Genomic DNA, 26,165 nt, shown 5'->3' on the forward strand with positions numbered 1-26,165 from the left:
CTAGCTGGCAAGAAAGGCAGAGAGTGGCAATTCTTCCCTTCCCAGATATACAGGGTATAGATAGATAGTCTACATCTTCAGGCATAGGGCTTCATGGGAGGCACTGCTCATGGAAAGAAAACATTAGGCTTCACCAGGGTCAGAAGGAGGGGTATGTAACCGAAGTAGTAACCCTCAAATATAGCAGATTCCTGATGGAACACAGTGTATGCCATGTTTAGAAGATGGACTAGTGCAGGGGAGCAGAAGAGACTCAGGAAGATGGAATGAGAAAATGCCAGGGAATGAGTATTAAGGCTGGCAGGCTAGAAGGACGTCAAGGCCAAAGCTGGTGAAACAACTGCTGATACTCACCCCCCACCATCCTTAGCAGAGCCCCCTCCCACCTTCCATTTACCCCACCACTCAGACCCCTCACCCTGAGCTCTACAAACAAAAGCTCTGTATGCCTTTGAGTCACCATAGGCAGTGGGGTTGGCTTGCTTTGGTGTGTAGAGAGTGAGTGGTTGAACTTCTACCAATTTTATGTTTTCATCTGGAATATCACTATGCAATCCTTACAGTAAGATAATGGTTTTCTTTTCATAATAGATACCATATCCGTATCAATGTAGTTCTTGCCACTCTTTATCCCATGGGAAGCATTGTACTAATGAAAGGTTTCAAATCAACCCTGAAGGGAATGATTAAGGTTTACAGATCATTGTGCTCTCAGTCGGGATAAGTTATCACATATTATCTGCATATATAAAGGCCACCCTAGGAATACTCCAGCTTCTCCCTTTTTGAATTAATATTTGGAGGGGGGGGAATAATTAAATTCATCTAGAAAGAGTGATCTGGAAAGCCTATAGTTGGCTTTAAGTTCTGAAGAGAAATTATGAAACGTAGGTAGGTCAAGAGAGTGGAGAGGAGATTTGGTGAAAGAAAAGCAGTGTATAAAATTAATTTTTAACTTTTTGGGGGGAGGGTGTCATTGACTTCTTTGAGGACCTGTTGGAAACTATGGATTCTTTCCCTAGACAGACTCACATACGCGTATACATACAAAATCCCACATGCAGTACTCAGTTGCTGAAAGCCCAACCACGGGGCTCTAGGGATGGATCCCTGGGGCCCAGTTAAGGCCATCTGGAGCATAACCTAAGAAACACCAGCTCCACTGGAAGTGATAGTTAACATGGGAGAAGAGAAGAGGTTGGAAAACTAGGTAGGGAATCTCGCTCAAATGGCAAGATTCAGGAAACATAACTGCATTCTGGGGTGGGCATGTTAAATATTTTGGACAGGATGCACACCAAAAATCAGGGATCCCAGGTGGTAGACCAGTCAACTTCTTGGCTTTAATGGCCTCATGGGTAAAATGGGAATGTTCTCAGGGTCAGCATGAAAACAAAGCGAGATAATATAGTGAAAGTGTTTTGTAAACCTTTTAGTTTACAAAGTATCAAATGGAGGTTCAGGAAGATTAACCTGGTTGTGACCTGATGGGTATATGCCTTCATAGTCCTCAATGAGGGATCAGGAAACATGTAGTGTGGCTTCAGACTATTAGTCGGGGCAATAGAATGAGAACATTCATGGACATATTACAAAGTAAACCAGGTGGAATGAACTTACCATTTTTGAAATAAGGGGTAATATGCCAAGTAGATTATCACTTTTTAGTGTGAATGCAAAGGTCTTGAGTGAGATCAGGAAGAAGATAAGAAATGTTAATCCTGAAAGCCCCTGAATTTTTCCAGAGGTCTTCCTTCCAAAACCAGATGGTACATGAATTAGATTTTCTGTGAATTATAGAATATTAAATTTTATAACCAAACCAAATTGATGTCTTATGCCTGGAACCAGTGAACTATTGAATCTATTGGGAACAGCTTAGATTATCTTAACTATTGATTCATGAAAAAGGTTTTGGCAAATGGTCTCAGACAAGGAATCAAGCCAGAAACAGCATTTGTCATACCAGATGGGTTGACTCACCCTTTGGACTGAAAAATTCACCTGTCTTTTTGTGCGAACTGCCTGTTGGTCTATTAGTTGGAGCAGAGATATTTGTTATATCATATATCAATGGGTGAGTCTTGATTATTCAATGTATATGAATTTCTGGGATGCTTCAGTTTGGTGCTAAATGTTATCAATAAAGCTGGTCTTTAAGAGAAACAATAAAAACCCATTTGGACGTCCAAAGGTCAGCTCTTTGGAAGAAGTAATGGAAAATTGGTCCATAGCCACTTTGTGAGAAAGAAGTCACATTAGAGGTTGAGAGTCGACTACCACATGGAAGAGACAAGTGAGATCATCTACACTACAAGATAGTAAATAAGACAGTGTCCCTTCTCTCGGGGCCACAGTGGGACCTTCGTGTCTTTATGCCAAAAGGTAACTCCCTAAAAAGTCATTTGGATTCAAAGTTGTAAAGATTACTCTTCCTTCAACTTTCCCCTGGTTGTCTGATGTTCATCATTTAAAGTTCAGCCCCAATGTCACCTCCTACCTGGGTAGCTCCCTACCTTCCCCACCCCCGTCCTGCCACCTGGACGCTGTGTCATATTACTAACTCCCATTACCTGTTTAGGATATGCCTTCCTCTCATAAAGGATCTTGTCTGTCTTGCTCCCTAGCACACAACTGACCCATATTTGTCAAATAGATGAATTTGTGAAGCTTTTGGAACCTTGAAAGAAACCCTGATTTGCTTACCAGTTCTTAGAGTCCCGGTCCTTTTGTATTACATATTCTGACAAGTCTTTTGGGTTCTATACCTGTAAGATATCTCCCTGTTTCTGCTGCTGCTGCTGCTGCTGCTGCCCTAAATTCAGAATTTCCTTATGTCTGGACCACTGCAATGACCTCTGAAGGGTTCTGCCTGCCTTTGCTCTCTCCATCCACTCCAGCTCACTCTGTAAACCCTGTGCTGGATCAATTTTTGATTTCCTATTTGAAAAATTAAGCCATCAGTCTGACTTTCACGTACCCCCCAAATCTGCCCTGTTTCCCATCTTTTTCTTTTTGTACCCTTTGACTCAGTTAAGTCAAAATACTCCTCTGTTTCCACACACAGCCTGGATCTTCCTGCCTCTGAGTCTCGGCTCAGGATGTTCTGTTTACTTGCCCAAATATTAGCCAAATTTAAGACCGAACTCAAGCTCCTCCAAGGAACTCTCCCAGATTTCACTAACCTGAAAGTGACCTTGCTCCTCTCAACTTTTCTAACACTGTATTTGTTCCTCTTTTAAAGTATGCAGCACTTTATATAAATGCCTGGCCTTCTCCACTAGACCATGAAGTAGTCAGGGGTAGGACTACATCTTATCTCTAGTGCACTAAGCACAGAGCCTCCCACATAGGAGCTACTCTACAAGCGTCACAGAACGCGGGACCATGTCTGCATTCTTGTTTGGGTTCAGTTTTATTTTAAGCACAGGAAAATGCAAAACATCCTGGAATATATTACTTACAATTATTGCCAAGGGGAAGAAATCTGTCTCCTATATGAAGAGCTGCCTGGCCATAGATTGTGGTTGGGATAGTAAAAACAATCACATAGAACTTTACAGTTTGCAACAGGCTCCGCTTCATTTGATCCCACAAGCTCGTGAGGTGAGTTGGTGTATTATAGGTGTTCCGGTTCATAGCTAAGGAACTGGAGACTCTGGCAGGAGAAATTACATGAGGTGCAAGAACCAGTAGGTGGTGGGGCTAGAACTCAGGTCTTGTGATTTCTCACCCTTGTCCACTGCTGTCCTCCAGCCCTCGTCATGAGGTGGGTGGAGACTTTGATAAATTCTTACTGCATTTTAGACAGATGGCCCCTGAAACTCCAGTATTTCTAGATAGGCATTCATCCTGGGCAAGAAAGAAGGTAAATGAGTTAAGCTTTCAATTCCAGATGCTGGAATAAAGAACAGTTTAAAAAAGTGTTAGAGTTTGAGTAGAATGTGATTGAGACATTTTATAAGTTAAGCGGAAAAGATGCTTACCTGTGAACTAAAAGCTGGTCAAGCATAGGTATCTTTGTGCTGGACTCCCTGTGTTTCCTAGAATATAAAAAGTAGCAAGTGGTAAGAGGAAGTGTTCAGCATCAGACCTACAGAAGCCTGGGCTCAAGCCCCAGCCCTACCACTTCTGACTGGCTGGCTTTGACAAAATGGCTGTCTGAACCTACCTCTCCTTGTCTGTAAATGAAACAGTCATCATAATCATGTCTCGGCCCTATGAATCCATCATCCCATTCAGTTCTCCCCACATGCTGAAAGTAGGTATTTTACTTACTGTTTGTTTGTTTGTTACTATTGTTTTTACTCCTTTCTCATTCTATACATAAGGAAATGCCGAAGCAAGAAGATGAACCACAGTACACATATTCACTAACCCATGTGCCCGCTTCCATCTATAGAACCTGGGATCCAAGGGAGACCCATCCCAGCAGGGTTCATGTGAAGGTTAGATAAGAAAATGTGTTTGAAGTGTCAAGATGATATTAATTAGATCCCTTCTCATGTTTTAAAATAAATGGTTGTGAATATCTCCAGGTATCTGTATTTCTTTAAATCATGTTTGAATTATAAGCCCTTTGTTTAATGATAATGATTAGTCAATCAAGCTTATGTTTTTACTCAGCTTTCTTTTTTTTTTTTTTCATGGGATGGGGGAAAACTCATCATCAGAACCTGAGGCAGAGCCAAGCACCGCCCCCACCAGCCACAGCGGAGTAGTGGCTGAGAAAAGCTCTAGGAAGCAGGGAAGAGCCTTTGAAGTTCTGCTTTTGCAAAACAAACCTATAAAAGGTGGCTTATATCAAAAGCACAGTAATGAATTGCCTTGAAACTGGTGTCTGCTTTGCTTTAGTGTTTTGCTTTTTTTTTTTTTTTTTTAAGATATCAGTGCCTGTCTTTTTCTTGTTTTCTTTTTGTTTTTGAAGTTTTATTTTAATTCCAGTTAGTTAACATACAATGTTACATTAGTTTCAGGTGTACAATATAGCTATTCCACAATGCCACACATCAGCTTCATGTGAATGTTTAATGGGGAGTTACAGAAGTTAATTAAGGGAAGAAAATATTGTACAGGAATTGTTGATGGGTCTAGAAAGGCTTAAAACTGTGTTTAACATAAATGTTTTCATCAGACTTTCTTACCCTCCCTAACGATCATTCTAGCATCCAGGGACTAGAGAACATTCCAGAGGGGACCTGGAAGAGGGCAGAACTACAAGATGAACAGGACCAAGACTGATTCCAAATCTTTGCTCTAGTTCGCATTAGCTGTGCAATCTTCAACCAATGCCCATACACTCTTGCAACCCTGTGGCAGAGATTGTGTTTCTCAAACCATTTCATTTTCTCTGGGCAAACAGAAGTCAGCAGTGGTCCTGGGACTGATTCTGGCCAATGGGATGTACATGGTATGTGCAAGGCTGTGTTAAAATTCTTCGTTTTGCCACCTGGAATTCTCCCCCACGCCCAAATAATTATGTTTTTCTAACACAAAAACTATGACATACTTACTGTGGAAAATTTGAAAAGAAAATTTAGAATGAAAATATCCACCGCCTAAAATGATCACTATTAATATCATGGCATATTTCTTAAGGTAAGCGTATTCTTACCATAGTTGAGAACACAATGCCCATACGATTCTCTATCCATTATTTTTTTCTGCTTGCCATGATCATAAGCATTTCTTTACGTCACTAAAAATTATTTATTAGGCCTTATTTTCAGGAGTTCCATAATATTCCATTATAAGGATGTACCATAATTTCTCTAACCAATTCCTTATTGTTTGATAGTTAGATCATTTCCAGTTTTTCAGTTGTACAACATGCTGCAATGGCTGTTCTGTAAATTTTGGATTGCTTCCTTTGCAGTCTGAATTCTTCAAGGGGATTCAGGTTTTAGACTTGGGTAATATGTGGAAAACCATTACTGTATCAGAAACAACATGATTTCTGAAATGTAACAGCATTAGGAGGTCAACTGTGGGAACTGGGCTGTAGAGGCCTTGGAGAAGGTGGTTGAGATTCTTGAAAAAGACTGAAGGAAATTCTTTCCTGCACCAGCTCTAGGGAGAGGGGCACAGCTGTCTGAGCATAAGAGACAATGGAGGGTCCTCCCTCCAGTTTTCTTTGAGGGTCAGGCAAGCCCTTTCTTGGTAGAGTCTAGCCTCATGTTTCATGAGCTGGTGGCAATTCTGCCTCACCATACTTCTTGAGGTTTATCCCTTTTCACTCGTTTATTTTTTTTGACCCACACCTGCGTTTTTTTTGACTCACACCTGCGTTTTTTTTAATTGAGCTATAATTAACATGCCCTAACATTCACTCTTTTAAAGTATATAATTCAATGGTTTTAATATAATCACAAGGTTGTGCAACAATCACCATTATCTAACTCCAGAACATTCTCATCACCCCAAAAAGAAATACATACCAATCAGCAGCTCTTCTCTTACTGTCCAAACCCTTAACTCCTCACAACAACTAATTGACTTTCCTGTCTCTATGGATTTGCTTATTCTAAACTTCATAGACATGGAGTCTATAATAGGTGGCCTTTTATGTCTGGCTTCTTTCACTTAGCACAGTGTTTTCAAGGATCATCCATGTTGTAACATGTATCCATACTTGAATTTTTAAGGCTAAACAATATTCCATTTTATAGATTCACCAGATTTGTTTATCCACTCAACAGTTCATGGACATGTGGGTTGTTTCCTTGTTTGCGCTATTATGAATAAGGCTGCTATGAACATTTAATTCTAACTTAACTTGTGTACAAGTTATTATGTTATTATGTGGATACATAGTTTCAATTCTCATATACCTAGGACTGGAATTCCTGTTTAACTCCCTTTTTTACTTATTGCAGAACTGCCAAACTATTTCTGAAAAGGAACGCACATTTCTCATGCCCTCCACAATGTATAAGAGTTCCAATGTCTCTGAAGAAAAATGAACCTGGACCACTTTCTTACACCATACACAAAAATAAACTCAAAATAGATGAAAGACCTAAACGTAAGACAGGAAGCCATCAAAATCCTTGAGGAGAAAGCAGGCAAAAGCCTCTTTGACCTTGGCCACAGCAACTGCTTACTCAACACGTCTCCAGACGCAAGGAAAACAGAAGTAAAAATGAACTATTGGGACCTCATCAGATAAAAAGCTTCCGCACAGAGAAGGAAACAATCAGTAAAACTAAAAGGCAACCAATGGAATGGGAGAAGATATTTGCAAGTGACATATCAGATAAAGGGTTAGTTTCCAAAATCTATAAAGAACTTATCAAACTCAACACCCAAAGAACAAATAATCCAGTGAAGACATGGGCAAAAGACATGAATAGACACTTCTCCAAAGAAGACATCCAGATGGCCAGCTGACACATGAAAAAATTCTCAACATCATTCATCATCCGGTGAATAAAAGTCAAAACCACAATGAGATACCACCTCACACCTGTCAGAATGGCTAACATTAACAACTCAGGCAACAACAGATGTCCACAAGGATGTGGAGAAAGAGGATCTTTTTTGTACTGCTGGTAGGAATGTAAGCTGGTATAGCCACTCTGGAAAACAGTATGGAGGTTCCGCAAAAAATTAAAAATCGAACTACCCTATGACGTAGCATTTGCACTAGTAGGTATTTATCCAAGGGATACAGCTATGCTGTTTATACAAGCACATGCACCCCAATGTTTATAGCAACACTGTCAACAATAGCCAAAGTATGGGAAGAGCCCAAATGTCCATCGATGGATGAATGGATATAGAAGAAATAAAGAAGATACACAGTGGAGTATTACTGGGCAATCAAAAAGAATGAAATCTTGCCATTTGCAACTATGTGGATGGAACTAGAGGGCAATATGCTAAGCGAAGTTAGAGAAAGACAAATATCATATGACTTCACTCATATGAAGACTTTAAGATACAAAACAGATGACATAAGGGAAGGGAAGCAAAAATAATATAAAAACAGGGAGGGGGACAAAACAGAAGAGACTCATAAATATGGAGAACAAACTGAGGGTTGCTGGAGGGGTTGTGGGAGGGGGAGGGGCTAAATGGGTAAGGGGGCATTAAGGAATCTACTCCTGAAATCATTGTTGCACCATATGCTAACTAACTTGGATGTAAATTAAAAAAAAAAAAATTAAATAAAAATTAAAAAAAAAAGAGTTCCAATGTCTCCATGTCCTCACCAACACTTATTATTTGTCCATCTTTTTCATTCTAACCATCCTAGTAGGTGTGAAGTGGTATCTCACTGTGGCTTGGTTTGCAATTTTTTTAATGATTAGTGATGATAAACATTCCTTTATCTGCTTATTGGCTATTAGTACATCTTCTTTAGAGAAATGTGTATTCAAGTCCTTTGCCGTTTTAATATTCAGTTATTTATCCTTTTATTATATTCTGGATATAGATATTTATATATAATATATCATATTTGCAAATTGTTTTTCTTATTGTATGGGCTGTCTTTTTCACTTTCTTGGTGGTGTTCTTTGAAACACAAACATTTTTACTTTCAACGAAGTTTGATTTATCTATTTTTTCTTTTGTTGGGCTTCTGGTGTCATGTCTAACCCAAGGTCACAGAGATTTATTCCTGTTTTCTTCTAAGAGTTTCATAGTTTTAGCGCTTTCATTTAAGTTTCTGATTCATTTTTAGTTACTTTTGTATATGGTGTAAGGTTTGGATCTAATTTCTTTCTCTCTTTTTTTCATTTTCTCTTTCTTTCTTTCTTTCTTTCCTTCTTTCTTTCTTTCTTTCACTGCCTATGTGGACAGGCAGTTATCCTGACACCATTTGTTGAAAAGATCATTCTTTCCCACTAGATTGTCTTGGCACCCTTGTTGAAAATCAATGATCTATAAATATATGAGTTTATTTGTGGACTTTCAATATATGTCTATCTTCATGCCAGTACCACATTGTCTTGATTAGTGTAGGTTTGTCATAGGTTTTGAAATTGGAAAGTCTGTGTCTTCTACCTTTTATCTTTTTCAAGATTGTTTTTGGCTACTTTGGGTCCCTTGCATTTCTTTTTTTTTTTTTAATTGTTTTTGATGTTTATTTACTTTTGAGAGAGATAGAGAGACAGAGCTTAAGCAGGGGAAGGGCAGAGAGAGAGGGAGACACAGAATCCAAAGCAGGCTCCAGGCTCTGAGCTGTTAGCACAGAGCCCAACGTGGGCCTCGAACCCACAGACCATGAGATCATGACCTGAGCCTAAGTTGGACACTCAACCGATTGAGCCACCCAGGCACCCCAGGTCCTTTGCATTTCTATATGAATTTAGGATTAATTTGTCAATTTATGCAAAAAAAGCAGCAAAAAAGTAGACCAATTTGGGGAATATTGCCACCTTAACATTACTTAGTCTTCCCCAGCGCTATTCTTAAAAAATAAAACAAACCACAAACCTCAACAGTTACTTAACTCACATAACCACAATTATTGTTTTTCTGCAGTGTGGATAGCTCCTATTTCCTCTGGCTCCCTTTTAAAATGGAATGCTTTGCCTTCTAAATGAATTATTTTTTACCAAACTCAACTCTATATATTTTCATATTAGACTATAATGATTCTAGTGGGTTATTGGGAGTAAATACTGTATGTATTTCACTAAAAGATGGAAATACCAAGGCAAAAAAACAAACATTCCAATGATTGACCAATATGCCAGCAAACAGGTGGGTCTGTGATAAAGAGGAAAGGTTCCTGTTTCTCATACTACGATGGTCTCCTAGAGGATTAGCAAGAGCTGATTTTGAACCCTGACCACTCTGTTCCTCTCCATTGCATACCATTCTTTGATGTGCAGTTTTTAAAAAAGTACTTAATTTCTGTGAATATGTTTCTTTTCTTTATAATAGTGATGTCATCCAGGTATTCAGGTGTCTGTAATATGTCACACTATTTTTTTTGAGATTTTATTTTTTAATAATCTCTACACCCAACATGGGGCTCGAACCCACAATCTCAAGACCAAGAGTCACAGGCTTCACCGACTGAGCCAGCCAGGCACCCCTAAATCACACTTCATTTTAATGACAAATTATAGTTGCCTGTGTCCCCTCCCCCCCCCGGTCTGGCTGCCAGAAACTAACCCCTTCACAGTGTCTGGCACTTGTCTCTATGAATCCTTAGAGGGTGCCTCACATGCCCAGAGTCTGCTCATCATATATGCCCCCAGTTGCCTCTTCTGCACTTGGCCTCACCCCCACCCCACCTCAGTTCTGCTAGGCCTCCCAGAGATGCTCATCACCGGATTGCTGAAACCATGCAAGAGTGCTATTTTGGGATTCATTTAAACCTCCTCATTCTGGGGGCACCAGAGAAATGCCATTTCTGGATACACAAAGAGAATGGCCTCCTCTACCCTAAATGTAGCAAGCAACTCCACTCAGTCCTGAGTCTGAGTCATTCTTGAAAAATCCAAATAGCTCAGGCCCCTTTATTCCTAACCATTCTCCCACCGGATTGAACCACCTACTGGGGAGAAACAGCATCTCAATTGCATCATTCTCTACTTTTCTTATCTCCAGGGCATCCAAAACTTCTCCTCCTTCCTGGTGGCCAAAGAGAAGGTGAATGAATGTAAGAAAAAGAGGGGTGAGAGTGGGGGGCCACCTTACTAACACAGTGGGGCGTCTGCTTTCTGGGGCAGACATGAGTTTCTGTTAGTTGAAAATGGTACCTACCCCCAAGAAGCGTTATGAGGATTAACTGAAGTAATACAAATAAAAATATGTGAAAATAAGGGTGCCTGGGTGGCTCAGTCGGTTAAGCATCCAACTTCAGTTCAGGTCATGATCTCAGCTCATGAGTTTGAGCCCTGTGCTTACAGCTCAGAGCCTGGAGCCTGCTTCGGATTCTGTGTCTCCTTGTCTCTCTGACCCTGCCCTGCTCCTGCTCTGTCTCTCTGTCTCAAAAATAAAATTTAAAAAAAAATAATAATAATTTAAAAAATACATGAAAATAATGCAAAATAAAAAAAATAATGCAAACAAAAAAGATATTTTCTTCTGGGTTTTAAAATATCAAAAGTGACAGGATTCCTTTTCTAGTTAAGAGCACCTTTTCCAAATATTTCTCACTGCCCCTAGGGTAATGTCCCCAGGGCCTGTGACTCGAGGAAAGATTCCTGGGGTAAGCCCCTTCCTTCCTATGGATTTACATGCTTCCGTCCAGTCCAGAGCACCGATCAAACTGAAAGTCAGAATTTCTTCCTTCTCTGCTTTCCTGCCAGGCACTTGGGGGTGGTGAACTGTCTGTTTATGGGTTTAGCCAGCTGGTGCCAGAACATCGGGGCACAGTGCCTCTTCTGAGCTTTTTGCCCAGGGCAGGAAAAGGACGGAGGTGTCCCAGCCCACCCTCCTGCCCACAAGGCCAGGGCATTTCAGTACAGTCACTGCCCTGGGCGTTGACAAAAATAGAAGCTTGTTTCATCCGCCCTGCACCAGGCCTTCCCATAACTCCTCCTCTCCAGAAATTCCCACTGGCTGTTAGGAAGCTAGCTGAACTTCTCTACCCCGCGGGCTCTGCCCCTTGCCGCTTTTCAGCCCTGCTTCTGATACAGGCACTGGCCAGCTGCTGCATCCCCTTTCCTTTCACTTCCATTTCAGTACAGGTGCTGCCAACCAGGCACCCTGACAAAGCTGTCCCTTCTCCAATCTGGCCAGACGCGGCTCTGCATAATTGTGCTCTGTGTCCACCTGCTCCCCCGCGGCTGTCCCCGACCCCACAGCAGGTGCGGCCCATTGCAAAACCTCCCAGGCTGAGGGAGGAATCAGAAATGCCAAACTGGGTTACATAAGTGGGTTAGGCAGGTGGCGGGTGAGGTGCTTTCTATAAGGAAGTTGTGAGTCAGGAGCCTGGCAACGTGAATTCTCAGTTCTCAGATTGGTTTCATTTCAACAAGCAGTTACTGAATGTCTGGTGTGTTCACGGAAGTGTGAGAGATGATTCTAGATGTTGGAATACAGAAGTAGAAGACGGGCTCTGTGAACCAGGCCCTGAGGACAGAAATACCACAAGACACAGGCTCCAACTCAGAGAGTCCCCAATCCATGGGGGAGTCAGACACAGGAAGCAATACATACAGTACGTTGTGACCTATGATAGCGATAGTGCAAAGGTACAGAAGGAAAAGGGAGTCATTCTTTCTTCCGGGAGGAAGAGGTGATGTTCAAGGTTTTGAAAAATGAATTCAAGTTTGCCAGGTGGATAAGCGTATAAAAGAACATCCTGTTAGAGGCAACAGGGTCTTTGAACTTCCAGAGGGTGACCTAGAGGGGAATGTGCATCAGGAAGGAACATGAGGGGGGCTTGGTGCCCCCCATGATCTCGTTCAAACTATTTTTTTAATGTTTATTTATTTTTGAGAGACAGAGAGCAAGTGGTGGAGGGGCAGAGAGAGACAGAGACACAGAATCCCAAGCAGGCTCCAGGCTCTGAGCTGTCAGCACAGAGTCTGACGGGGGGGGGGGACTCAAACCCACAAACCATGAGATCATGAACTGAGCCGAAGCTGGACACTTCACCAACTGAGCCACCCAGGTGCCACCCCACCATGATCTCTTTCAGTGTCCTTCAAGGCCATCTCAAATAAGCAATCTGGGCAAAAATACTGAGTTTGTTCTGTGGACTCCGCTTCAAGACAAGTCTATACCCTTCCCTTTCAATCCTATATATTATCTCAAGTTGCCCTGGGGCACCCGCGTGTCTCAGTTGGTTAAGTGGCCAACATCGGCTCAAGTCAGGATCACGGTTTGTGAGTTTGAGCCCTGCATCAAGCTCTGTGCTGACAGCTCAGGGCCCGGAGCCTGCTTCTGATTCTGTGTCTCCCTCTTTTTCTGCCCCTCCCCTGCTTGCACTCTGTCTTTCTCTCTCTCTCTCAAAACTGAATAAATGCTAAAAAAATTTTAACTTGAGTTGCCCCTAGGGGATGTGGGGTTTTGGGGACAAAGAGAGTGAGTGACAAGTAGTTCCAGACAACTGGGACAGAAACAATAGATAAGACCATAGAGGACATTAGATACCACGTGAAAGGACTTACATTTCATTTTGAGGGGTGGAGCTTGCAAGCTAGTGGCCATGAGATAATCTTTTTTTTTTTTTTTTTTAAATCTTAGGGGCTTCTTTCGTTTGACTCTTAAAAAGTTTTAGAAGTCAGTACTGGGGTGATTGGGTGGCTCAGTCAGTTAAGCATCTGACTTTTGATCGTGGCTCAGTCATGATCTCAAGTTTCATGGGATTGAGCCCTGTGTCGGGCACTATGCTGACATTGGGGAGCCTGCTTGGGATTCTCTCTCTCTCTCTCTCTCTCTCTGCCCTTCCCCTGCTCTCTGTCCTTCTCTCTGTCTCAAAATAAGCAAATAAATATTTTTTTAAAAAAGTCAGTACCTTTTGGCATCCCTTGGAAGAATCTGATCTGACATCACTGGATTCAAGTGCCTGTAATGAGTTGGCACCAGGTTATAGCTTACACCTCTAAAACCAAGGAAGGGATCTCTGCCCCAGTCCCTGCCATTCATTCCCTTAGGCTTGCAGAGAACCCTCCTGGGCTCTGTGGGCATTTCAACATGGCGCCTAGAGGCACCGGAGAGCCACTGGTTTTAGGTAGGAGAGTTCTTTGGTAGGATTTGGATTGATAAGATTGGTGGGTGATTGGATTTAAGAGGAGGGCAGTGGAAGCAGGAACACTTGTCAGCCAGTGTTGGGGAAGGGGGGGGCAGATTCAAATCACATCAGAAACACATCCCTCATGCCCAGAGGTGCAGGTACACACCCACCTAAATGTAGCAAAATAGCTCCTTCTTCCTCAGTTCTTTGAGTTCTCAGATTTCTTAAGATTTCTTTTCTCTCTTTAGATTTATTCATGTTCAATTTAAAGATGATTTATTTTAACAGAGGAAGGAAGTACACAATTTTTTTCCCTCCCAGAGCTAACTTCTCCTCTCTGTCCCCACATTTTCCCCTCAGATATGGAGCTGGGTTGTGGCCTTAAGAGAACATCAAATCCTGCATCATCTATTTTTCGACCTTAGAGGTCCCCTTGCAGGATTAAGTCTGCCTCAAACTTTTCAAGCTTCTCCAGTGTTCATGCCCCATAGAACTGTGCCCTATTCTTCCCACACCCAGCAAACATCTATTAATTGACTGGAAGGAAAAAAATAGAGAATTGTAGGGGAAGTATGGTGGGGCAATAAGAGAGTAGGCATCTTCACTGACCCCAGAGAAGTATGTAATCCACTGCAAATCCCTTTCTAAATTATAATAATGGGTTGTAGAGGAGAGAAAGGAGAGAAACCCTAAATTCCATTCCTACCTCCAACATCTGCTTCCTCTCCATTGTTGGGTGACCCTCCATTGTTGAGTGTTGGCTCTTGGTCTCCATTTCTGAAGCAGGATGGGAGAAAAATTGTGTAACGCCAGTCAAGTGCCAAGCAAATGAAAAGCAAGTAGTAGTATTTGTCTGGAAATTGATCTAGCTAGCATTTGTCTCTACTGCTAGAGCTAATTGCATTCACAGGTGCCATGTTATTTACTGATTTAACCACCTCTTTCAGTGCCACTTCTCAACACTGCACTTTTAAGTAAAATAATGTTCCTGGGTGTGTGTATTGATTACAAATGTCAGTGGAGATAGAAATGGAGGTTTAAAATTTCCTGCTAGGTGTTTGCTCTTCCTGGCTCAGGTCATGCATGGCTGCTGGCTCTCAGTTTTCATGCACCAGCTGCGGTGTGGTAAGTTGGGGACAGGGAAACAGAGACTCCCTCGTTCATTCCACAAGCATTCTGTCCTAGTGTGGGTTTTCAGGGAAGCAGATCCAGAGTCAAGGATTTGAGAGCAAGTCTTTTCCCGGAGAACTGAAGAAAATACTAGCTGTGAGGTGAGGAAGTAAGACAGAGAAAGGAACGCAGCCAAGAAAGGGTGCATAGTAGTTGGGTCACCTGAGAAACTTTGGGATCCAGTGTAGAACATGTGCCTCAGAGTTATCCCACCCAAGGGTTGAGAGAACTGGGATATTTGTATACCAACTCCCATTAATCATTGATCAAGGACTGCTCCCAGGGAGCATGAATTCCCTGAAACTTCTGCCCTGTAACTAGGGTAGGCAAAGCATGCTTTGGTGGTTGGAGAAAGTGCTCAGCCAAAGGAGGGCAAGTACTGGCAGTTGGATTTGGGATGATCCTGGACTAAAATGATAAGGACAAGAGGGTATGGGTGGGGCAATGACAGTACCTGATACATATGCTTTGAAGACTTCTTGTGTGCCAAGCACAATCATATAAATGGCTACCAAGATGGATTTTGTCTCTGTCTTCACAGAGTTTACAGCTTAGTGGAGAAGACAAACAAGTAACCAGGCAGTTCCTAAAAGATGGGACATTTTGTGATGGTAGAAAAGAGAAGTGTGTCAGGGAAGGCCTCCTGGAGAAGGTGACATCTAAGCTAGACCTCCTTTAGGACTAGAAATACTGTCAGTTGGGAGAAGCAGCATGTGCAAAGGTCCTGAGGAGACTGAGTTGGTGGCAAGCTTTTTGAGAAACTACAAGAAATTTGGTACCTCTGGAAGACAGAGTTCAAGGTGAAGATTCTGGAGGAGGAGCAGAAAATTCAGAACTTGGGAAACTGTTTGGACAGTTCCTAGAGGCAGTGTCTTCCTAAGACCAAATCTACTTCCAATGACTATTTCAAGTCCTCAAGTGGTTGTCCCTAGAATCTTCCTTTCTATTTTAATCTTGCATGCAACCATTTCTCTTATGCATATTCTAACAGGACAGAATCTTTTTAACACTTTAAATAGAAAACCTAACACAGGTTTGTTTGATCTTGTTACAGATTAAATTAACATATAATTGGCAAATTATTCCTATTCTTAGATTCAATGGCTGGTTCAAGCAGTATTTATAAAGAGCCCCTGCCCTTAAGAGACTCAAAATATGTAATGGAGTATGCCATATTGTATTTCCCAAAGATGGTTACAATGATACCTCCTAACTCACACTCTTTACAATATGATTTGGTATTCCTCCAAGTGACTGGTGGGCCCTCTGTTTCTTCCTCCTGAGTTTGGGTGGCTATGTAACTTTTGAGGCTAGTTCATAAAAGGTAAGCCCCATCTTGGTTTTCTAGGGATATTTGCCTTTGGAACCCTGAGCCCCCATGTAGAAGGTCTCAGGCCACCATGCTGTGAGGTCATAGGAAGAGACCACATTTGGTAGTGCTGGCCCATAGTGCCGTTTGTGGTTGTAGTTGTATTTACTAGCTGCTGGCTAATATCAACTGACAGATATATGAGTGAAGACACCTCCAGGTGACTCCTGCCTCCAACCATTGAGTCATTCCCAGCCTTTGAACTCTCCTAGAAAGAAAAGCTTCACATCTCTTGCTTGGAGGATATCAGAAGACACTCAGTATGATATGAAGCAGTGGGACAACCTTTCCTGTACTTCAAAGGGGGAACCCAAGGGCAGGATGTGGGCACTGGCTGCAAGAGTCACTGTGTAATGCAAATAGAAGGCTGAGGGGAGCCACAGAGAAACCGGGTCACTGGTGACATCATTTGACTTGCTACATAAACACTTGCTGGAAACTAGTCCTAGGTCTAGACCTTTCAGAGTCCTTTATTATGCAAACTAGTTTTACTTGGATTTTCTGTGGCTTGCAGCAAAGATCAAGCTTCAAGGGATAGGATTTGTTACCTGTCAAGGAAGTGAAACATTTCACGCAAAAGGAAGGGGACACATCTTCTCAGTGAGTATCATGGGGGCAATGCCTGCTGCATAAAAAGGGAGAAAAGTTTTCAAATCAGACACATTCGTTTGCTGCAATGTTTCCCAAAGTTTTGGGGTTTTTTCCTTTAGTTAGTCAACAGATGTGTATAAACCCCCAGCATGTCAGGCACTGTGCTATGTGTTGGGGATAAGACATCAAGGAAGAGAGTGGTGGTCCCTGCCTTTGTGGGAGTTGCATTCCAGCTGGAAATACAGACATTACAATGGTTAGACTGCGGAAGGAATGGAAGATGCTCTAGAAGCTGTAACAGACCCTCACTGAGGTTGAGATGTCCTAGCTTCTCCGAGAAAGTGACATTTAAACAGAGCCTAAAAGATGAGTAAAGTCAGGAGCTGGGGGGAATATTTGAGGTAGAAAGAATAGCACATATTTGGCTATAGGACTTATAAAGGCTTTTAAAGTATAAATGTGCGTTGTGAACCCCAAGAGGGGCTGAGGTATGCAGCATTCCCCAGGCTTGTTGACACGGAGCTATAATTTATTTGAAAAGCATTATATAAGACTTAGATAAAACAACCATGGCTTCAGGAATGAACAGAAGTGTTCTGGGGGCAGAGGGAACATGGCCCTGATTCAGGTAAAGTCCTATGTATGAGAACAGAGGGTGATGATAGATAGATTATAGATAGATAGATAGATAGATAGATAGATGATAGATATGAATGAGAGAGATGGATGGATGGATGAATGGATGGATGGTTGGTAGACGGACAGAGAGAGGAATATTAGACAGAGCCCACAGGGGTCAGCATGGGCAGGACTGCGAAAATCAGGATACACAGTGTATAGGTGTCTGAGTGTTGAGTCATGGCTCAGGTTGTATGTGTGAAGTCTGGGAGCAAGAAGGAGGGTTGCAGTGATCCAGACATGAAGCAATGAAATTCTAGTTGGACAGCTGGGGTGGGGAATAGGTAGAAAGGGATACATTTAGGAGTCACTGCAGAGGAGGAACAGAGAATTAACAACAGATATCGAGTGAAAAGAAGGGCAAGAGGAAGCAAAGTTTACTGCTCGCTTTTGGGAGGAAGAGGATCTATAGAAAGAAATGGAAAACTTCTTTCTCTCTAGTGATCAATAGTTCACTGCACAATGTCAGAAAGATCTCAATGCACCAGGTTCCTAGGCATTTGCCAGATCATTGGCAATGCTGGTAAACCTGGGAAAGTGGGGAGAGAAGACACGAGTTATAGTAAATAGAAGCTTGGAGATTTCTAGTGGGTTTTAATCATGTGTCATCTATTACCTCGACCCTGGAGAACTGCCTCTATTTTTGTTCACAATGGTCCACATGAGTGACATTGTCTACCTCAAACCTGTGCAGCCCCATTTCAGTAAGAGGAGAGAGTGATAGAAATTTCCTTTCAGGTCAGGATGTTATAACATAAAAAAGAGAAGATATTTAAGAGAAAAATAACCCAGCAGTACACCATTCATCAATTTCTCTCTCTCTCTCTCCCTCTTTCATCTTGCCTGACCTAATACCCTGAAACATCCATGATAAGAAATGTAGGCACAGATAGCTTTCTATGGAACAGGATTCTCACAGAGCACAGCCATGATTAATATAGCCCCACACACAGGTGACGTTTTTATTCCTTAACTGCCTCTCGTTCCTCTGGGGAATCGATGTGCTTCTCTCTGTCAGAGTCAGGATCAGCCGTGTGAGTCCCTGGAGACAGCAAGATGCACAATGCTGCCTGTTGCAGACTCGGAAAGAATCTTCCAGAAACCCATGACCCGGAATCCTTTGTCCATTCCCTAATAATCACACTTGAGGTTGACACAAACACTTCCTTTGGTCACCTTTGACTTCCTCTATAAGGTGTTGACAAATCCCTGCCACCTGGAATCCTGACTCATGGCTCAGAAAAATCCAATAGGGCTTTGCTGGGATTGGAATGAGCATTCACATTCCATCCAATTGAGAGAAAGTTTTCTGAACGCCTCCTCTGCGTCAGACATCGTGCTCAACACTAGGGATGGACATTGGACACAGCAACTAAACACCTGTGACCAGGTCTACAGAGACAGGGACTAGGGGCTGGAGACACAGGAAGAGGATTAAGGCAGGTGCCAAGAGGAAGTGATGCTTGACCTTGCAGAGTGAGTAGGATTTTGACAGGTGCAGAAAGATTTCCAAGCAAAGAGACCAGCATGAGTCTCTGACCTTATTAGAGGCAAAAATAACAGGAGTAGGCCCAGCCTCTGACATCAGGGAGGGGAAGGAGTGGTGTGGCCTAACGATGAGGCTTTGCAAATGTCACGCTCACTGCTTTATGAATAACAATACAATAACAGCTAAATTCTAATGAGTGTTTACTATGGGCCAGACACACTGCTCTGTGCTGGGGGTGAATTTTCATTCAATTCTGTACAGTCTATGGAGGCCATTTATGGGCCAGGAAGTTGAGACTTGGAGAATTTCAGTAAGGTGTCTGAGGTCACGCAGATGGCAGCTGTCACCCCAGCTCTGCTTGCCCCTCAGCCCAGTCCCCATCCTCTCTCACTGGCAGCCAGGGAGGAAGGTAGTGTGCAAGAGTCTCCAAACCTGGTTGAGCTCTTAAAATACACGGATTCTCTGACTCCACTCCCAGAAATGTGATTCAGTGGGTCTCAGGGAGAGGCCAATTTGGCTTTGTACTTGTAGAGACTTTTCCTGGGTGATTCTGATGGGAAGCAATGCACAGTGGCTATGACGCTTGCAGGGCGACTGCTGTCCAAACCTGCCTCCAGAGCCTTGCTGCCCTTTCAGTTCCCATCGTAGTGGGAAGGACGTTTGACACAATTTACAAGTCAGGTCTTCTATACACCTTGCCCTTCTGCCAACCAGCAGTCTGATTTTGGACAACTCACATGGCCTTTTGGGTTTTAATTCTTTGTATGTCAGAGTTGAGGGTAGATCAGATGACTCCTGATATTACCTCAGGCTTCATCATTCCACAATTTTGCTGAGCAATGACAGAATCCATGCTGTTATGATACAACAAATTCAGTAATTGAAACTTAGAAATCTGTATTAGTTTCCTAGGGCTCCTGTAACAAAATGTATCCTAGACCGAGTGGCTTGAACAACAGAAATTTACTGTCACCCATAGTTGCAGAGGATGGAAGTACCAAATCTGGGTGTCAGAGGGCTGGTTCCTTCTGGGGCTGTGAGGGAGAATCTGTTCCAGGAGAATCTGTTCTCTCCTGGCTTCTGGTGTTTTGCTTCTCAACTGTACATGGGCTGCCCCCATCTTTATATGATGCTCTTCCTGTGTGTCTGTGTCCAATTTTCCCCTTTTCATCAGGGTTCCAGTCATATTGAAGTAGGACTCACCCTAGTCCGGTCAGACCTCATCTTCACTAATTATATCTGCAATGACTCTATTTCCAAATTAAGTCACATTCTGAGCTGCTGGGGGTTAGAAATTCACCATGTGAATTTTTAGAGGTTCCAATTTGAAACACAACAAAGTCTGAGTGAAAAACACCACTGAAATAAACCAGCCACTTGATATTAGGTTTCTACATCAGTCAGGAATATTTGTTGCAAACAATAGAATCCAATCGTGCCAATTTATGCTGGGAAGAAATTTATTAAAAGATGCTTGCTAATCCCAAAGGAGCTGCTGGGTCAGGAAGGACACCCACATTGGACTGCAGTCCTGTTGTAGTGCCTACTGCTGGGTATAGACACACAGCTCCCAGAGTGTGACTTATTGCTGGGTGCAGGATCTGGGCCACTGTCACCCAGCATAGGCCAGCAATGAGCACCATGCCATGCCTGCTGCCTTACATGGCTTCCTTCTAGCAGAATCTCACACAAGTGTGGCTTATACTCTCTTAGTGGGATCCTTTGGCAAAACTACCTTGAAATGGAAAATGTACATAACCTTTGACTCAGCAATTCCACTCCTATGAATTTCTTTTTCCTAAGGAAATAATTCAGTTAGTGCTCAGAGATATATTTATAGATATATATAGAGTGTTGCTTACATAAAGCAAAACGCCTCAGTATCCATCAGTGGTAGATGGTTAAATAAACCATGATAAAATTATGCCCAGGAATGAGGCTACATTAAGTGTAACGATATAATCAGTGGTTCTGAGCTCAGTCATACCCATGCCCCCTTTTTATAATAAATGCTTATAATACTCCATTTACTACCCTGAAATAAAATTCCTGGATAATATAACCTACACACATGATCTTAAGAAATCAATATAATGGCACAATGAATCACACATGTAAGTTGAAAAGATCAATATATTACCTTCACATTAACATAAAAGAGAAATAAATGAAGAGGGGAAGTGACAATGAAATATATCCATATGTAAACTTACAGACAGGCATACACTAGGAGACATATGGACGTCAAAGCTGGCGCTTATGTGTGGAATCGCTATGAACGTCCCAGGCACAAATATGGACACTTCAGCTGTGTGCACTGTGAGTTCAGATCTCATTACTGCTTTGCTATTGCTGATGCTATTGCTATAGCTGCTTTGCTATTGATTATCCAAAATGGACAAAGCAAGGTGCAATCCTCCCTCAATATCCCTCTACATTCCTGGAATACGCAGTGTGTACTAAAACCATGCAAAAATTATTTGTGTCTAAATTAAAATGAAGTTTAGATCTTAAATTATTCTAAACAGGCTTTTCAACCACACAAATGTGTGGGGTGATATTTCAAAATTAGAGGGCTACTTCTTCATGTGATGGATTGAGTTGCATATAATAGAATGCTTAGCATTGCTGGACCACCACCCACTAAATTCCAAGAACCCCACCAAACAAACTTCCTACAAATTTCCAACACATCCCTGCTATGGGGGAGAATGCTCACTTTGAGAATCAGTTACCACTTATCTGTATTCATTGACAAGGAAAAAAGTCTACAATATGTTAAAATGTACAATTAAGTAAAAATGTTGGCATAGGGATCAGCATCTACAACATGACTCTATTTTTGAAAAAGGAAAAACATAAATAAAGAAAGGCTGCATGAAAGAAAAATGTGCATATGTGAGCATGTGCACATCCACGGAGGAACAAACCTGAGTGTATATAAACAAACATATTAACTGTAATTGTCTCTGGTGATGAGATTACAGGTAATTTTCATGTCTTTTTCTGAATGGATGGATTTTTTTATAATGATATATTACTTTTATAATCAGGAAAATAAAACTATTTCTATTTGGCAAACAAATTAAAAGAGAAGGTGGGTTTCTCAACTTCAGCGCTGTTGGTATCTTGAGCTGATAATTCTTTGCTGTCCTGCACGCTGTGGGATGTTCAGCAGCATCCTTGGCCTTGACCTGCTAGCTGCTCAGAGCACATGCCACCCCTATCCTCAGATGTGAACAAGAACACTTCCAGATATGCCACCTGTCGCCTCCCATTGAGAACCACTGCTGAAGAGGAATGTGAGCCTTGGTTCTAACCCAGCCACATTATTTGTAATCTGTGCAAGTCACTGGATAAGTCTGCCTCAGATTCCTAGTCTGTGAAATAGATGATGGTATATCATAGAGTCACTTGAGAATTAAATGAGAAAATGTACATTTCAATGATTCACAGTTCCTGGAATATAGTAAATGCACAAAAATGTGAGCTTTGATTATGAAAAGAAAAGGTATTCTTCTAGTTATGGGGGGGAAACATTATACAGTAAAACCTTGGTTTGCAAGCATAGGTTATTCTGGAAACATGCTTGTAATCCAAAGCACTCATGTGTCAAAGCGAATTTCAAGAACCATTGGCTCAGTTGTGATCATGTGACATTCAGCATCACATACTACTTGTATTGCAAGACATTGTTCATTTAGCAAGCTAAAATTTATTAGAAATGTTTGCTTGTCTTGTGGAACACTTGCAGAACAGGTTACTCCCAGTCCAAAGTTTTACTGTAAATAGAGAAGTGCCCCGGGTATGAGGAAGGAGCTGGTGAGGAGGAATCTGTGGAGATTCCAATTCCTCAAGAAACTGGACTCTTCCCACTGGGTCTTGGAAGTCCATCTCTGGGCTGGTTCTTTCCTGGGAACTGGATAAAGTCTGAGCATGTCCCAAGTCTTTTCTGATGCCTTATTCACCTGTCCCCCATAAGGCTGCACCTTTGCCCCCTCCAGGTCCTGCTAATGAGTGGAGGGACAGAGTCTTCCATGGCTGGCCCTGTGTACTCTGCTCTGAAGTCCCCTGGGCTTGGCAGATGCTCAAAGCCTTGCTTTCTGGAGGGGGTTGTTTTGGTCAGTTTCTCAGGGACTGCCCCATGCCAATCCTGCTACAGATTTCAGCACGCAGGTGACTTCCCTTCCTCTCACTGGCTGCCATAGAATCTCCTTCAGCCAGAGGGTGTCCACCCTCTGGGGGTTGCCCCACCCATCAGCTCACATCTGATCCTTAAGAAGGAGGACCGGCTGCCCCACTTTTTTTAATTTATTTTTTAAATTTACATGCAAATTAGCTAGCATATAGTGCAACAATGATTTCAGAAATAGATCCCTTAATTCCCCTTGCCCATTTAGCCCATACCCCCCACAACTCCTCCAGTAACCCTCTGTTTGTTCTCCATATTGAAGTCTCCTATGTTTTGTCCCTCTCCTTATTTTTATATTATTTTTGCTTCCCTTCCCTTATGTTCATCTGTCTTGTATCTTAAAGTCCTCATATGAGTGAAGTCATATGATACTTGTCTTTCTCTGACTAATTTCACTTAGCATAATACCCTCTAGTTCCATCCACATAGTTGTAAACGGCAAGATTTCATTCTTTTTGATTGCCGAGTAATACTCCATTGTATATATATACCACATCTTCTTTATCCATTCATCCATCGATGGACATTGGGGCTCTTACCATACTTTGGCTATTGTTGATAGTGCTTCTATAAACATTGGGGTGCATATGTCCCTTTGAAACAGCACACCTGCATCCCTTGGATAAATACCTAGTAGTGCAATTGCTGGGTCGTAGGGCAGTTCTATTCTTTTTTTCTTAATATGAAATTTATTGTCAAATTGTTTTTTTTTAATTTTTTTTAACGTTTATTTATTTTTGAGACAGAGACAGAGCATGAAAGGGGAGGGGCAGATAGAGAGGGAGACACAGAATTGGAAGCAGGCTCCAGGCTCTGAGCCATCAGCCCAGAGCCTGACGCAGGGCTCAAACTCACGGACCGCGAGATCATGACCTGAGCTGAAGTTGGACGCTTAACCGACTGAGCCACCCAGGCGCCCCCCAAATTGTTTTTTTTAATATGAAATTTATTGTCAAATTGAGGGTAGTTCTATTCTTAATTTTTTGAGGAAACTCCATACTGTTTTCCAGAATGGCTGCACCAGCTTGCATTCCCACCAGCAATGCAAAAGAGATCCTCTTTGCATCCTCACCAACATCTGCTGTTGCCTGAGTTGTTAATGTTAGCCATTCCAACAGGTGTGAGGTAGTATCTCATTGTGGTTTTGATTTGTATTTCCCTGATGATGAGTGATGTTGAGCATTTTTTCATGTGTCAGCTGGCCATCTGGATGTCTTCTTTGGAGAAGTGTCTATTCATGTCTTTTGCCCATTTCTTCACTGGATTATTTGGTTTTTGGGTGTTGAGTTTGATAAGTTCTTTATAGATTTTGGATACTAACCCTTTATCTGATATGTCACTTGCAAATATCTTCTCCCATTCCATTGGTTGCCTTTTAGTTTTACTTATTGTTTCCTTCTCTGTGCAGAAGCTTTTTATCTTGATGAGGTCCCAATAGTTCATTTTTGCTTCTGTTTTCCTTGCGTCTGGAGACATGTTGAGTAAGCAGTTGCTGTGGCCAAGGTCAAAGATGTTTTTGTCTGTTTTCCCCTCAAGGATTTTGATGGCTTCCTGCTTACGTTTAGGTCTTTCATCCATTTTGAGTTTATTTTTGTGTATGGTGTAAGAAAGTGGTCTAGGTTCATTGTTCTGTATGTCACTATCCAGTTTCCCAGTACCACTTGCTGAAGAGACTGAATTTATCCCATTGGATGATCTTTCCTGCTTTGTCAAAGATTAGTTGGCCATACCTTTGCGGGTCCATTTCTGGGTTCTCTATTCTATTCCATTGATCTGAGTGTCTGTTTTTGTGCCCCAGTGGCCCCACTTTCTATGACAGGTGAATCACATCCTCTGCTCAGGGCCTCAGGGCAGTGTGGACACTAGCACACAGCTGTTCCTCTGCACCCTAACCTCAGGGGAGCCCCTGAAGCTTCGCCACTTGGCTTTGTATGAGGAGCACTCTGTGCAGCAAGTAGAGAGGGATGAGGGGTGAAGGGATCTGCAAGACTCCATCCCTTCTTCCCAGATGAATCCCTTGCTCTTTGCTGCCCTCCCCTTGGTCCCTTTCATGGAGGACCACCAGTGCTGGTGGGTGCTGCGCAGCCAGACTCCTATCATTCAGGCTGTGGGAAGATGTGGTGTTGGGGCCCTCAGCCAAAGTACAGAGAAAAGGATCATTTGAGCATCCTGATGGTCTCATCTTCTGGGTCACCTATATCACAGATGGCTTCTCAGTGGTCCTGAGGGATCCTGGCCACATTCTCAGATTTTTCTCAATAAGGCAGCAGCACTTATGGGAGGCAGGCCCAAGCTAACATCTAGGCTTGTCTGGAAGTTTGTGTTTCATGGGTGATGGGCTCCTTAACTGAGCAGGAGGGATTTTTCTAGAAACTAGGCTGCCTGGTCATGGTGCCAAATGCCACCAGTAATGACTCTGTGCTACAAGTCTCCTTGGGAAGTCACATTCAACCCCCAAGTCTACACATTGAATGTGAGCTGGGACCAGTGTCAGACTCTGAAATGTACAAAATAACTAGCGTAGTCAGGTGATGAATCAGATCCTGCAGAGCCTGAAGGAGCCACCTCAGCTCCCTAAGCTACTTAGCTGATGTCCAAGAAACACTTCCAGAGGGGCGCCTGGGTGGCGCAGTCGGTTAAGCGTCCGACTTCAGCCAGGTCATGATCTTGCGGTCTGGGAGTTCGAGCCCCACGTCAGGCTCTGGGCTGATGGCTCAGAGCCTGGAGCCTGTTTCCGATTCTGTGTCTCCCTCTCTTTCTGCCCCTCCCCCGTTCATGCTCTGTCTCTCTCTGTCCCAAAAATAAATAAACGTTGGAAAAAAAAATTAAAAAAAAAAAAAAAAGAAACACTTCCAGAGTAGAGGGGTCTGGTTTGCTGTAGACTAGGCCATTTAAATGTCCTGAAGTATGGAAGTGGTTTGTAAATGTAGTGTGGTGAACTTGAAGACAACTGAAGCTTCTAACGGGTCCCTGGGGTCAAGTTAGAACAGACGTTCTCCAGTTGAGTCTCCAGATTAGCAGCATCAGCACA

The 26,165-nt window shown here is 42.4% G+C and overlaps 2 long non-coding RNA genes across 2 annotated transcripts in view; one reads left to right on the forward strand and one right to left on the reverse strand.

Moving 5' to 3' along the window:
- Positions 1-2,384, forward strand: part of LOC106976172 (uncharacterized) — a 104,249-nt gene extending 101,865 nt beyond the window's left edge. Inside the window, exon 4 of the long non-coding RNA XR_008298700.1 lies at positions 2,195-2,384. This is a non-coding gene — a long non-coding RNA (uncharacterized LOC106976172). The remainder of the gene's footprint in view (positions 1-2,194) is intronic.
- Positions 2,385-3,418: 1,034 nt separating this feature from the next.
- LOC128315675 (uncharacterized) overlaps positions 3,419-26,165 on the reverse strand; it is a 76,340-nt gene continuing 53,593 nt past the window's right edge. Inside the window, exons 2-3 of the long non-coding RNA XR_008298701.1 lie at positions 14,352-14,422; positions 3,419-4,043 (exon numbers count right to left, since the gene is read on the reverse strand). This is a non-coding gene — a long non-coding RNA (uncharacterized LOC128315675). The remainder of the gene's footprint in view (positions 4,044-14,351; positions 14,423-26,165) is intronic.

Source organism: Acinonyx jubatus, chromosome B2 (assembly GCF_027475565.1).
Source record: "Acinonyx jubatus isolate Ajub_Pintada_27869175 chromosome B2, VMU_Ajub_asm_v1.0, whole genome shotgun sequence".
Taxonomy (NCBI): domain Eukaryota; kingdom Metazoa; phylum Chordata; class Mammalia; order Carnivora; family Felidae; genus Acinonyx; species Acinonyx jubatus.